The sequence below is a fragment of the Arachis ipaensis genome, chromosome B5, assembly GCF_059453495.1.
Source record: "Arachis ipaensis isolate K30076 ecotype BB chromosome B5, ASM5945349v1, whole genome shotgun sequence".
Taxonomy (NCBI): Eukaryota; Viridiplantae; Streptophyta; class Magnoliopsida; order Fabales; family Fabaceae; genus Arachis; species Arachis ipaensis.
The window spans coordinates 123,114,797-123,126,564 of record NC_142440.1 but is presented as its reverse complement, the minus strand read 5'-3'; the positions used below and the strand labels follow the sequence as shown (position 1 = coordinate 123,126,564).

At 33.5% G+C, this 11,768-nt stretch overlaps 1 long non-coding RNA gene across 1 annotated transcript; it reads right to left on the bottom strand.

Moving 5' to 3' along the window:
* Window positions 1-6,584: 6,584 nt before the first annotated feature.
* On the bottom strand, window positions 6,585-7,443 carry LOC107643839 (uncharacterized). The gene is made up of 3 exons (XR_001621130.3): window positions 7,314-7,443; window positions 7,079-7,142; window positions 6,585-6,788 (listed from the first exon to the last, which is right to left on the bottom strand). It is a non-coding gene; the product is annotated as an uncharacterized LOC107643839 (long non-coding RNA).
* Between the last annotated feature and the right edge of the window lie 4,325 nt (window positions 7,444-11,768).

Sequence of the window (11,768 nt, the reverse complement as noted above, 5' to 3'; positions counted from 1 at the left end):
TTCATCTTCAAGGGTCTCTCCTATCTCCATATTTTGGCCTACTCTAGCTTCTTATGAAGTATGGATTTGCGAAGATGATTCCTTCTTTCCTATTCCATATCAATAGCATAATTGGGATCATCTTGCTCTTGGATTGATGGATGTGGGTGCTCTTCCTTGGAGGGTGGTGATGGGATGGAGAGATTATTATGTGGTTGAAAAGGAAGTGCACTCGAGCTTGAGGGTTGAATATTGGAGGTAGAGGATTGGTCCATGCGGGATATAAGTGCTTGAAGAGTAGAGGTGAGACTAGTGATAGAGGCAAGTGTGGTATAAAGCTTTGTTTGCCCTTGGTGAATAACACCAAGGGTGTTGTCATCCAGTGGAGGTTGGGGTGGATAAGGGTTAGGGTCATATGGAGGTGAATGGTGTAAAGGGGCTTGTGAGTTTGGTGGTTCAAAGGTATGTTGGAGAGGCGGTTCATAAGCATATGGTGGGGCTTGTTGGTAACTACAAGGGGGTCCACCATATTTATCATCTTGGTACGCTCCCTGGAATGGCTCTTGACTATAGTAATTTGGTGGAGGTTGGTTGTCACGAAAGGGTCCACCATAACTATTATCTTGGCATGCATTGTAGGATGATCGTTGCCCATAGTACTTTGGAGGGTGTTGCTGCCGAAAGGGTTGATCAGATCCTCGTGGCTCCTTCCATCTGTGATTGTTTCGACCTTGATGCATGTTTCTGTTATAATTTCCATTCCTTACAGCAACATTAGAACCAAACTCAAAGCGAGAGGGGTGAGAATTCATAGTAGCTAATAAAAAATAAAAACACAAACAAATAACCAAGCAAAAGAAAATAAAATAAAATAAAGTAAATAAGAGAAAAGATTTGAAAAAGATTTGACTTTAAGATTAGAAAAGATAAGATAAGTTAGGTAAGAGAAGATAAGTTTTTAAATTAAAAGGTTTTTGAAATTTAAATTTTGAATTTGAAAATTAAATTTTGAATTTTGAATTTTAAAATTTGAAATTTGAAATTTAAAATTTGAAATTTTAAATTTGAATTTTAAATTTTGAATTTTGAATTTTGAATTTTAAATTTTGAATTTTGAATTTTGAAAAATTCAACAATATAAGATAAAGATTTGAAAAATATTTAAATTTTGAAAAGGTTTGATTTTTAAAATTTTTTAAATTTAAATTTTAAAATTTGAAATTTGAATTTTGGAATTTAAATATTGAAATTTGAAATTTGATTTTTGAAATAAGATAAGATTTTGAAAAAGATATGATTTTTTAAAAAGATTTGAATTTTGAAATTTAAAACTAAGATAAGATAAGATGAAAAATTTAAAATAAAAATCTGAAAAAAAAAATTTTTTCGAAAAAAATCAATTTAAAAGTGAATATTTACAATAACCAATAATAAGGCACACGTTTACAATTCCCCGGCAACGGCGCCATTTTTTGACGATCAGATTTCTATCGGTAAAGAAATTCACAAATAAATTCTTGTTGTAAGTATAGTTTCTAAACCAACAAAGAATCCTTTCGTACAAAAGTTTTGGTTGTCACAAGTAACAAACCCAATAAAAATAAATAACTGAAGTATTCAAACATCGGGTCGTCTTCTCAAGAAATTGCAGGGAGGTATGATTTATTATTGGTTACGGAAAAGATAGAATTTTTGTTTTGGGTTTTTAAAATAAGGAACAAGTAATTTAAATGACAAGAAAAATAAATTAATAATTAGAAAATCTCTTGGCAAGGTATAAGAATTGGAATTCCTATCCTAGTTATACTTATCAGGTGTGATGAGAATCGGGTTTTAATCCCACTTAGTTGACCTTTACTAAAGCAAAGGAAGGTCAAGTGGACTAATTAAATTGATCCTCAAGCCCTAGTCAACTCCTGTGGAAAGACCAGTTTTAGAGCGATTCAAATCAATTAGCAACTCCAATTTCAATCAACAGCTGAGTTTGATAACTCAAGTGTTACCAATTAATCAACCAAAGCCAAAAGGAAAGAAAATCTACTCGAATGAAAATAATTTGGATAAATCAAAAACATCAATAACATAAATAAAATGATCTTATATCTGGAATACCTTAATTTATATTAATTAAGAAAATCCTAACATGAATGGTTCATAAGTCAAATTGAAAAGATAAATAACAATTAAAGTAATAGAATAAATAAAAGTAGAAAATAAATTAAAGGAACATTGAACCTGTAATTGAAGAGAAGTAGCCTAAACATAATAGAAATCCTAAATCCTAATCCTAAGAGAGAGGAGAGAACCTCTCTCTCTAAAAACTACATCTAATCCTAAAATTATTAATTATGAATGTTGTATGAATTTTTCTTTTTTTTTTGATAAATGGATGCATTCCCCCACTTTATAACCTCTAATCTGTGTTTTCTGCGCCGAAAACTGGGTCAGAAACAACCTAGAATTCGCTGGTTGCGAACTCAAACACGCTGATTTTCGTCACTGCGACGCGTTCGTGTCACTTATCCTCAGGGAAACTATGGAAAATTATATATCATTTCGAATATCCGGATGTTAGCTTTGCAATGCAACTGGAACCGCCTCATTTGGACCTTTGTAGCTCAAGTTATGATCGATTTAGTGCAAGAGGGTCAGGCTGACAGCTTTGCAGTTCCTTTAATTTCTTGTATTCCTTCCACTTTTACATGCTTCCTTTCCATCCTCCAAGCCATTCCTACCCTGTAATCCCTGAAATCACTTAACGCACATATCACGGCATCAAATGGTAACAAGAGAGGATTAATATTAGCAAATTAAAGGACAAAGAAACATGTTTTCAATCATAGCACAAAATTAGGAAGAAAAATGTAAAACGTGCGATTAGTATGAATAAGTGGGTAAAGAGTTGATAAAAACCACTCAATTGAGCACAAGATAAACCATGAAATAGTGGTTTATCACTTAGTTAGACAAACATAAAATAGGGTTTGGAAGTTCAAAAGCATTAACAGTAAATTTAGAATATTAAAAATAGGCAGATAAATAAGTTGGGAATAAAATATTGAGAAAGCAGTTAAGGTTTCAGAGTTATCTATTTTTCTGGATTAATTTTTTTTACTAACTATTTTAATCATGTAGGATTTAATTTATGGCAAACAATATGTGACTAGACCCTAATTCCTTAGACCTTTCTAGTCTCCTCTAAAATTCATCAACAGCCAATTCCTTGGTCAATTAATTCCAATTAGAGGGTGATGATCAAATTCCAGTTTATATGCCACAAAAACTCTAATTACCCAAAATTAAAAGGATTATATGTCACGTATTCCATTAAATCCAGATAATTAAAATTTAGGAGAATATGTTTTCAAGATGTTGTTCAAGTAAAGAGCTTTTCCAAGTTTTACAAGAACTCAAATAGAAAGAGGATCATACTTCCGTTCCACCCAAATTCATAAGATAAAGAGCGAAAGCAATTCTTAAAGTATAAATCCATACATAAATTAAAATAGAAAAAGCAATAAAATCAATCCATACAAATAGACAGAGCTCCAAACCTTAACAATGGATGTTTAGTTGCTCATGGTTCAGAGAAAATAAGGATTGTAAATTGTAAGTTGGAATGGAATAATGTTGAGGTGGGATCCTCCGTTAACTAATGTTGGGATCCTTTCATATCTAATCCTAATAAATTTAAAATTCAAATTTCTAAAACTAAAATCATATCTTTTTCTAAAAATAATATTTGAATTTAAATTTGAATTAATTAACAAGTCTTCAGTTGATGGGTGGGGACCACTTGTTTTGTCCATTCTGCAGCTTCTAATCTGTGTTTTCTGGGCTGGAAACTGAGTCAAAACAGCACAGAAATTGTCCCCAGTGTTTTTCTGCGTTTTCTGTACGTGGCGCATATCACGTGTACGCGTCAGTCACGCGTACGCGTCGATGGTCTTTTCTGTGAGTCACGCGGACGCGTCAGGTACGCTCACGCGTCGCCATGGAAAGCTCCCATTCACGCGTACGCGTCAGTCACGCGCACGCGTCGCTCCTTGCTGCCATCTCCTTTGATTATTGTGCTGTAGAAACTCCATCAAATCCAGCCGAATGCTACCTAAAATAAACAAAATTGCAAAAGACTCAAAGTAGCATCCATATTGGCTAAAAGATAATTAATTCTTTATTAAACTCAACAAATTAGATGCAAATTCACTAGGAAAAGATAGGAAAGATGCTCACGCATCATATACCTCACATAAGTAGAAGTTGTTTAGGCTTGAAGGATGGATGAAGCATTGGCCCCTTAACCTTGTATTGAAACATAATATGTCTAGAATCAAAGTGGCATTTTATGCATTTTCTTAGAGAATAGTCTTGATCTAAAAGTAATATTAGAGTGCCCACTAAACTCTAGTTGCTGCCTTGCTTCGATGAATTCATAACTCTTAATTCCATTGATAAATTCTTGGTTTCTGATTGATTATGTCACTCATTTCCTTAATCCTTAATTAGGATTAGGATTTCACTTCGTTATAAATAGAGATAGTATTCCTCTCTTGTAAACACATCATGTTCTATTAGACTAATGCGTCCATATTGTTTAATAATCTTTCTTCTTCTCTTTTCTTTCTCTTCTGCTTAAAACTTATAGTCTCAACAGGAAACTATATGATATTTTTTCTTGTTCCAGGTGTTAACCGAATATTTTTTGGTTTGAGTAACCGGTGCAGCCACAGTCACAATAGCAGGGGTAGTCAAGGAGGCCGCGCTATATTGGTATGAACTACGCTTCGATATTGTTCTTATCTTTTGATATGAATATCCAGTGGTTCCTCTTAATCTTGTATATTTATTACCAGATCCTTTCGGTATCATTTTGTCAAGATTACATTGCTTCAGTATATGAATTAATTTAGTACTATATTTTTTTATAACTGTTGCATGTTATGTTCGAATAGGATAGAGGTTTCTTAGTGTTGCGGTTGCTGATTGTAGATTTACTTGCGCTTTCTGATTATATGTTGTTTATGTGTAGGTTGCGGTATTGTACTTTCATGATAAATTTACATGGGTGAAAGGACTCGGTCTCTACACTATTCTGTCTGGTGTCAGTTTATTCAACTGGTACAAGTAAGTCGTCAGCAAACTTGTCTTCCAAAATTCTTTTTCCTTTAATTCTATTATGCTTGTTTATATGTTTTTTCGGTCTATTTTTCTATTTTAGATATCTGAAGCTTCAGAAGGGCCATTTTGGTGAAGGCGAGGTGGCAGTGCTTCACACAACAGATTCTGCTAGCAAATATGTTATTCTTGAGGAGATGGATTAGCAAGATATCTGAAACCTTCATAGCAACATCTTCAAAGTAAGTCCCTCAGTTGGACTATTGTTAAGTGATGCATGAAGCTATAATAACTTATTTATCTACAGATATATATAAATTGACTTTCCCTTTTTAATCATAAGATCATTAGTGCTTGTCTTAGTCATCTCAGGGCTTGAATGTTGATGTTATCAACTACTACTGTTATATGGCACTCATTAATACTTTGTCAATGGAGAAATGTACCACTTTTATTGTGCACCTTTCTTGTACACCTTTCGTTTATGATATAAAAGAGGAATTTTTTTATCTTTTCTCACTTTTTATCAATCACTTTTAATAGGTATATAAGAGAAGTGTATACTAACTACTAAGTAGTGCATATAAGATCTTTCAATTGCTATATTTGTGTAGCTCCTACGACTCGCCTGCTGACCGACTTCATGTCATGTTTTCAGCAGTTACCTCTTGATGCTTCCATTGGATTTGTGATGTGAAGGTGCTTTCCAAGTTTATCAGACGGAAGGAAACAAATCGCCCGGCGATGATCAACATTTAAGCCCAATCATTCATCACTTCCATTTTAAAATTTTGTAATTGAATATCTTGTATTCTGTTAGTGTTTCATCCGGTAGCACAAATTTTGGTATTCTTGACTTGAATTGTCAAGATATATTTTGTAGATTAAGGCAGCAGGGTGTAGTAGATCAAAGGTTCATTTTTGTTTTAATGTATCGAGTTACATGTTACTATTTTTTGTTCTTATGTAATAAAAGCAACTCTCTTATTTTGTTCATCTAATTCTGAGTCATGTTCAATCTTATAAAAGGGGAGTATAGATTCTGAAAAAAAACTCAATGGATAAAAAACTCAGTGGGTAATTTTGAGTCATCTAACTCTACTGTTTATATGCACGCTTTTATAGTCCTCTATCATTACTCAATATGATATAAAACCAAATTAACAAAAATGGGTTCAAGACACAAGACTGAACTCACAGATTTGTCTTGAAATAAGACAAGTTCTTGCTTACATTTTCTGTTCAACAGAACAACCAAAGCAATAATTGAGACCAGTTAATAGAGCTCCAACAAAAGATACTGCCACAGTAGTTAATGAAATTTTGAATTGAATCTAAATTTAAATTTCTCATCAAATTTATGCCTGGAAGGAAAAATATACAACATCTTATCGCTAAAATGGAATAACTACATCAACTACATTCCTAATTTTTCTTCATTAGATATATAACTACATGCTTTTTATTAGACTAAATGAAAATAAGGATTGGCCTTATGAAATTGGACCCTATAACATGAGAATGAAAAAAAAACTGGCCCAAATACAGGCAAATACAAATTACAATGGCAGTGGGATGGATCCTCTGAGAGATTCCCAAAACTATCTTGGAGATTTTGAAGAGAGACATCTCCCACATGAGACTAACTTCAGCAATGCTCTTGGTTTTCAAGTTCGAATTTTCAAGCGGGACAGCTGCCAATGCAATCAAATAAATCAATAATGTGTATAGTAATCAAAGCAAATGCAAAACAAAATCTAAAAATATGCACTTTCACCAACACAATCACAACATATGAAGCTGAAGCATAAAAACTACAAACATATGCATCAACACTGCTGTATTTCTAGTTAATAGTCTTGCCTGAAAAGTTTGAATATATTCTTAATGGTGGATAAAATATTATTATTTTTATTTACTTTAAAGGAAAAAGGTTCATGTATGAATTCTAACATTAAATTTAGATCATGCAAAATATGATTACCTTCTGACGGGTTGCTCTTGATGCTTTCCAGCAAAGTAAGCTCCTTGATCTTGGTTCCAGTTTCCTGTAGAGTAAGAATTTTAGAATCAATAGGCAGTTACAAAAGAGACACTGCTAGTTTACTGAAACAGAAAAATACTACTAGTACCCAGGCTAATGGAGATTCTAAGCAAGCTACCATCCTTGAATTACAAAGTGTACACATCAAAAGAAAATGGATAAAGAAGCAACATACAGATTCTCTAGTTCAAGCTTTTCAGCAATGGAAACTGCTTTGCGTTTCGACCACCCACTTCGCTGGCTTTCTGCCTGCTGGATTACATGAGCAAGAGATACCTTGCTTTTTACAATACTTTTACTTTGACCTTGTTTCCTAAGCTTTCTGCAGTCCAAGTGAGACTTAACTATTGGATTTCTTTGGGAAGCTGATGCTTGCCCGATACTTGAACCTTCTACACTTCTGTAAGATGTTGCATGAGCATCAACTTGCTGTGCATCATTCTTGTTCTCTACTGGAGAAGCTGCTTCTTCTATGATTTCACCCCTTGGATGAGCTCGAGCGACACCCACACCGACACCACTTAATTCTCTAATGTATGACGAACTATCATCAGTAGCAGGCAATGTAAGAGGAAGTTAAACAGCTGAGCCTGCATCTCTAGTTGACTCGCATCTAATTTCTATCGTTTTGTATGTTCCGAGGACAGATTCAAATGCTTGTAAAATGTGACCTGTTAACTTCTCAGCCGTGGATTTCGTCATTTGAGAACTAAACATTAGCTGCACAGTTGGAGCTGCACAATATTGCATCCTCTATCATTAGATAAATGGTAACTAATTGTCAATACAAACAACAAAAACAGGATGGAGACACATAATCAACCTACCATAATAATAACAACAATATCAACACATTAAACAAAAAAGAAAGCTACTTATGAAAGCAAATAAAAAGCTGCATAACTGGATTAAAAATCACTATTAATTTTATGACGAACCCAAAAGCAAGTTTTCAATGCATTTTGCTACAAGGCCCTTCAGTTGACTAACATTAAGTGTAATCAAATACATAAACCAGTTTACCTAATTCTTCACAAAGCAACATGCAAAAATGAACAGCGAGGAATTGATGTTTACCTGCTCCAAAATTGACAGAGATCAGCTTGCCTTCTTTATACAAAAATTCTCTCAGTCCAGTAACTTGAATCCTCTCAAGAACCTCTAACCACATCTCTTCAATACCTTTATGATTTTTACTCAATATCTGCCTTTCATTCATTCTACTCTTGTTGGCCATATGGGAATAAGTTTGTTGAGTGGCAGAACCAGACACACTGGGAGAGGCGCCAGAAAGGGAGAGGCGCTGAACGACGGCGGCTGGACGGGGCTCGACGATGGAGGGCGAAGGGGCTCGACCATGGAGGACGAAGGGGCATTCAAAGAACTTCCATAGAGGAGAAAGACGCAGCGTTTGCCGAATTGAGTGGTTTAGCCTTCCTTCTCCTTTAGGTTCTTTAAATTTCGTGGGTGGTTAGCTACCGAGATCAATGCAGTCAATTATTGTTAGGGTTTTGCCGTTTTGGTGTGCTTCGGAGGGGAGGGGGCACGAATGATATTAGGAGAAGATGAAGAACAGATTGATTTTTTTTTTTTTTGATATGTTTTGCTTTGTTTCAGAGAGGGGATGAATGATTATGGGAATTGGAGAAGACGAAGAACGATTATTTTTGTTTTTTTATATGTTTTTGTTTTGTTGTTTAAATTAATTGAAACTATAAAATTAGGATTAATTGAATTCTAAAATTTGATTAATTTAAAAGAGTATTTTTGTCTAATCAAATAAAATAAGGACGTTTAAGACTTTTTATAAAATTAAATAAAAAATATATTTTTATTTTTATTTAATTAAAGGGGTATATTAATAAAAGTGCTGATATAATATATATTTAAAAAAGAAAAAATTAAATACTGATGTGAAAAAAAATGCCACATAATTTATTACTATTTGTCCATATTTTAAACATATCGGTACGTATGAATTTATCATCGTACCCTAGCAAACACCATTTTCTTTTATGAATTTATTATCTAATTTCAAGTTAACTTTCACGAAAGCAACAAAACAATTTATTTATATATGGTTCACCAAAAAACAAAACAAAATTTATTATTAAAATGATTTTGATATCTCACCGTTTTTCACAATATTGTAGTTGTTGTTGTTTCCAGTTCGGCCTGGAGAGAGAAGGGGTCACCGGATCCATGTGATTATGTGGGGATCAAGGCAGATTCTCACTGTCGGTGATCACTTGGTCCCTCACGAGTATGGTTATTTTGTTTATTTTCTCTCTCTGTGGGTCCACGTTGCGATTAGATCACTGATTTGTTCTTGCTGTGGCTATCAAGAATTCAGAGTATCCTATGGAAAATTGGAAATCATATCAAGCGATGTAGCGGATAAGTTCCAGTGTGACGCTGTGTTGCGATTTACGCAAAGCAGACGCCGTTTTGGGGTCGCGTAGTGAATAAAAAATGGAACCGTGATTCTCGGCAGGATCCAATCCTTGTCTAAACCCCAGGTAGATCTTGGAGACTTCTGTCTGACCACAATCACATGCGTGTTTCAACTAGAGTATGCAAAAAAAAGGGTTTTTATCAATAAAAAATTACTAATTTTATTTTAATAAAAATTTAGCTGCTATTAGAGCTTGTTTGGTACCTGTTCCATAATCCTCAATCTTCGGTCAGTGGACTAATACCTCGGTCAGTTGGCTAATGTTACCAAAACTTAAATAAATGGTCTACTATACAAATTGCCATCTAAGATCTCAGACTTAAATAAAAAATCTCAAAGAGTTAGTTAGTTAGTTACACAGGAAGACCATAAATAACGACATCAAATCCAGTCAAAAGCGGCAGACAAAAAACAAGAATCAAAGCATCACACAGAAAGATTAAGTTTACTTTTCACTTTGAAGATATACCACTGACTTAGCGTCGGAATTCTTTTTGTAGGTGTCACGCTCGAGTTCGAATTTTGAGGAACACGCATCCTTGCTAATCGAGAGGCTTGAAAGACCTACAGACAACACGAACCAGATTATAGCACGAAAGAGTATTTTTGATAGAATATTTGACGCCCACCGTGAATTCAGAGTTTTCTGAATAATCCCACCTTGATTTTCTCTCACTTTTTTGTAGAACCATGGCCGACGATGGCGTATCCAGGGATGGTTCTAGGTGTAAGAGTGTGGAGGCAAGCGCTCCCATTACAATTTAGAATTCTTTTAAGTAGTATATGATAATAATATTTATTTGTCTCCATTAAATTATTGATTTTGATCTCATAATAATATTTTACTCAACTTTTAAAACTTAATATTCAATTTGAGAATTTCATATTAGATGTGTTATAATAATCAATTCTCAAATTTAAATTAAATTAGTATTCTTTCTTAAAAATCGACTTGAAAGAATATTATTTATCCTTTGATGTTTCTTCTTTTGAAATTAGTTTTAGTTTTTCCTGTGATAACTGCATTAATTGAAAGAACTTTCTAAACTATGAATATCATCAAGACTAAATTGTATGGAATGTGAATTTTTAAATGATTCTTTAGTGATATATGTAGAAAAAAAGATATTTCAATTGTATTGTTGACAAAAATATTATTCAATCTTTCTAAAATATAAAACTTAAAAAAATAGATTTCAAAATTATATGTTATTATTTAAATTAGTGTTTTAGTATTTTAATTTGATAATTAAAACATTTTGAAGATTAATCGAATTTTACAATAACAAAATATAATTAAAATAATAATAATAATAGTTATGCTATGTCTACATAAAAAATAACTATTTGTAAGAATATATATTTAAATACAAAATATATATTAAAAATAAATTAAATAATACATGTATTTATACATAAATATATAATAAATAATTTGGTAGCTAACTTTTTATGTATGCATAATATTTTTTATAAAATTTATTATCATATTATATATACTCTGCCCCCACTATCAAAATTTTCTAGATCCGTCACTGGCCTTACCTCCACCTCCTCCCCCCACCCATGACGAGTTACTGGCCATGAATATTGCCCTTCAAGCCGAAGTCAAGAAAATGACCGACCTTTTAGCTGACAGAGCTAACAGGAGCAAAGATGACCGTGGCAGGAAGAATGCTGACAAGGAAAACCATGGTCATGAGGACCAGTCAGAAACAAACACAACAAATAATGAACGTCCAAAAATCAACAAGAAGAGAATAAACCCTTTCTCTGAAGAAATAATGAACTTCCAAATTTCGAAAACTTTCACACTACCAACCACCCTTTCAAATCTATGATGTTTTTGATACAGTGCATCTGATCCAATTTTATGTCGTTTATTTCTGACCTTTTTGGACGGAGTGACTTTATTATGGTTTTCTAGTCTCCCTGCAAGTTCAATTTCCAGCTTCAAGGAGTTCGCCGAGCAATTTGTCAACCATTTCGCGGCTTCAAAGATTTATGTTCATGATTCTGATTTCCTGAGCACCATCAAACAGGGACAACATGAAACTTTAAAGGATTACATGACAAGGTTTGCCAAAGTAGCAATGAAGATCCCCGACCTCAGTCCTGACGTACACCTACATGCATTGAAAAGCGGCTTGCGTCTGGGGAGATTTCATTAAACTA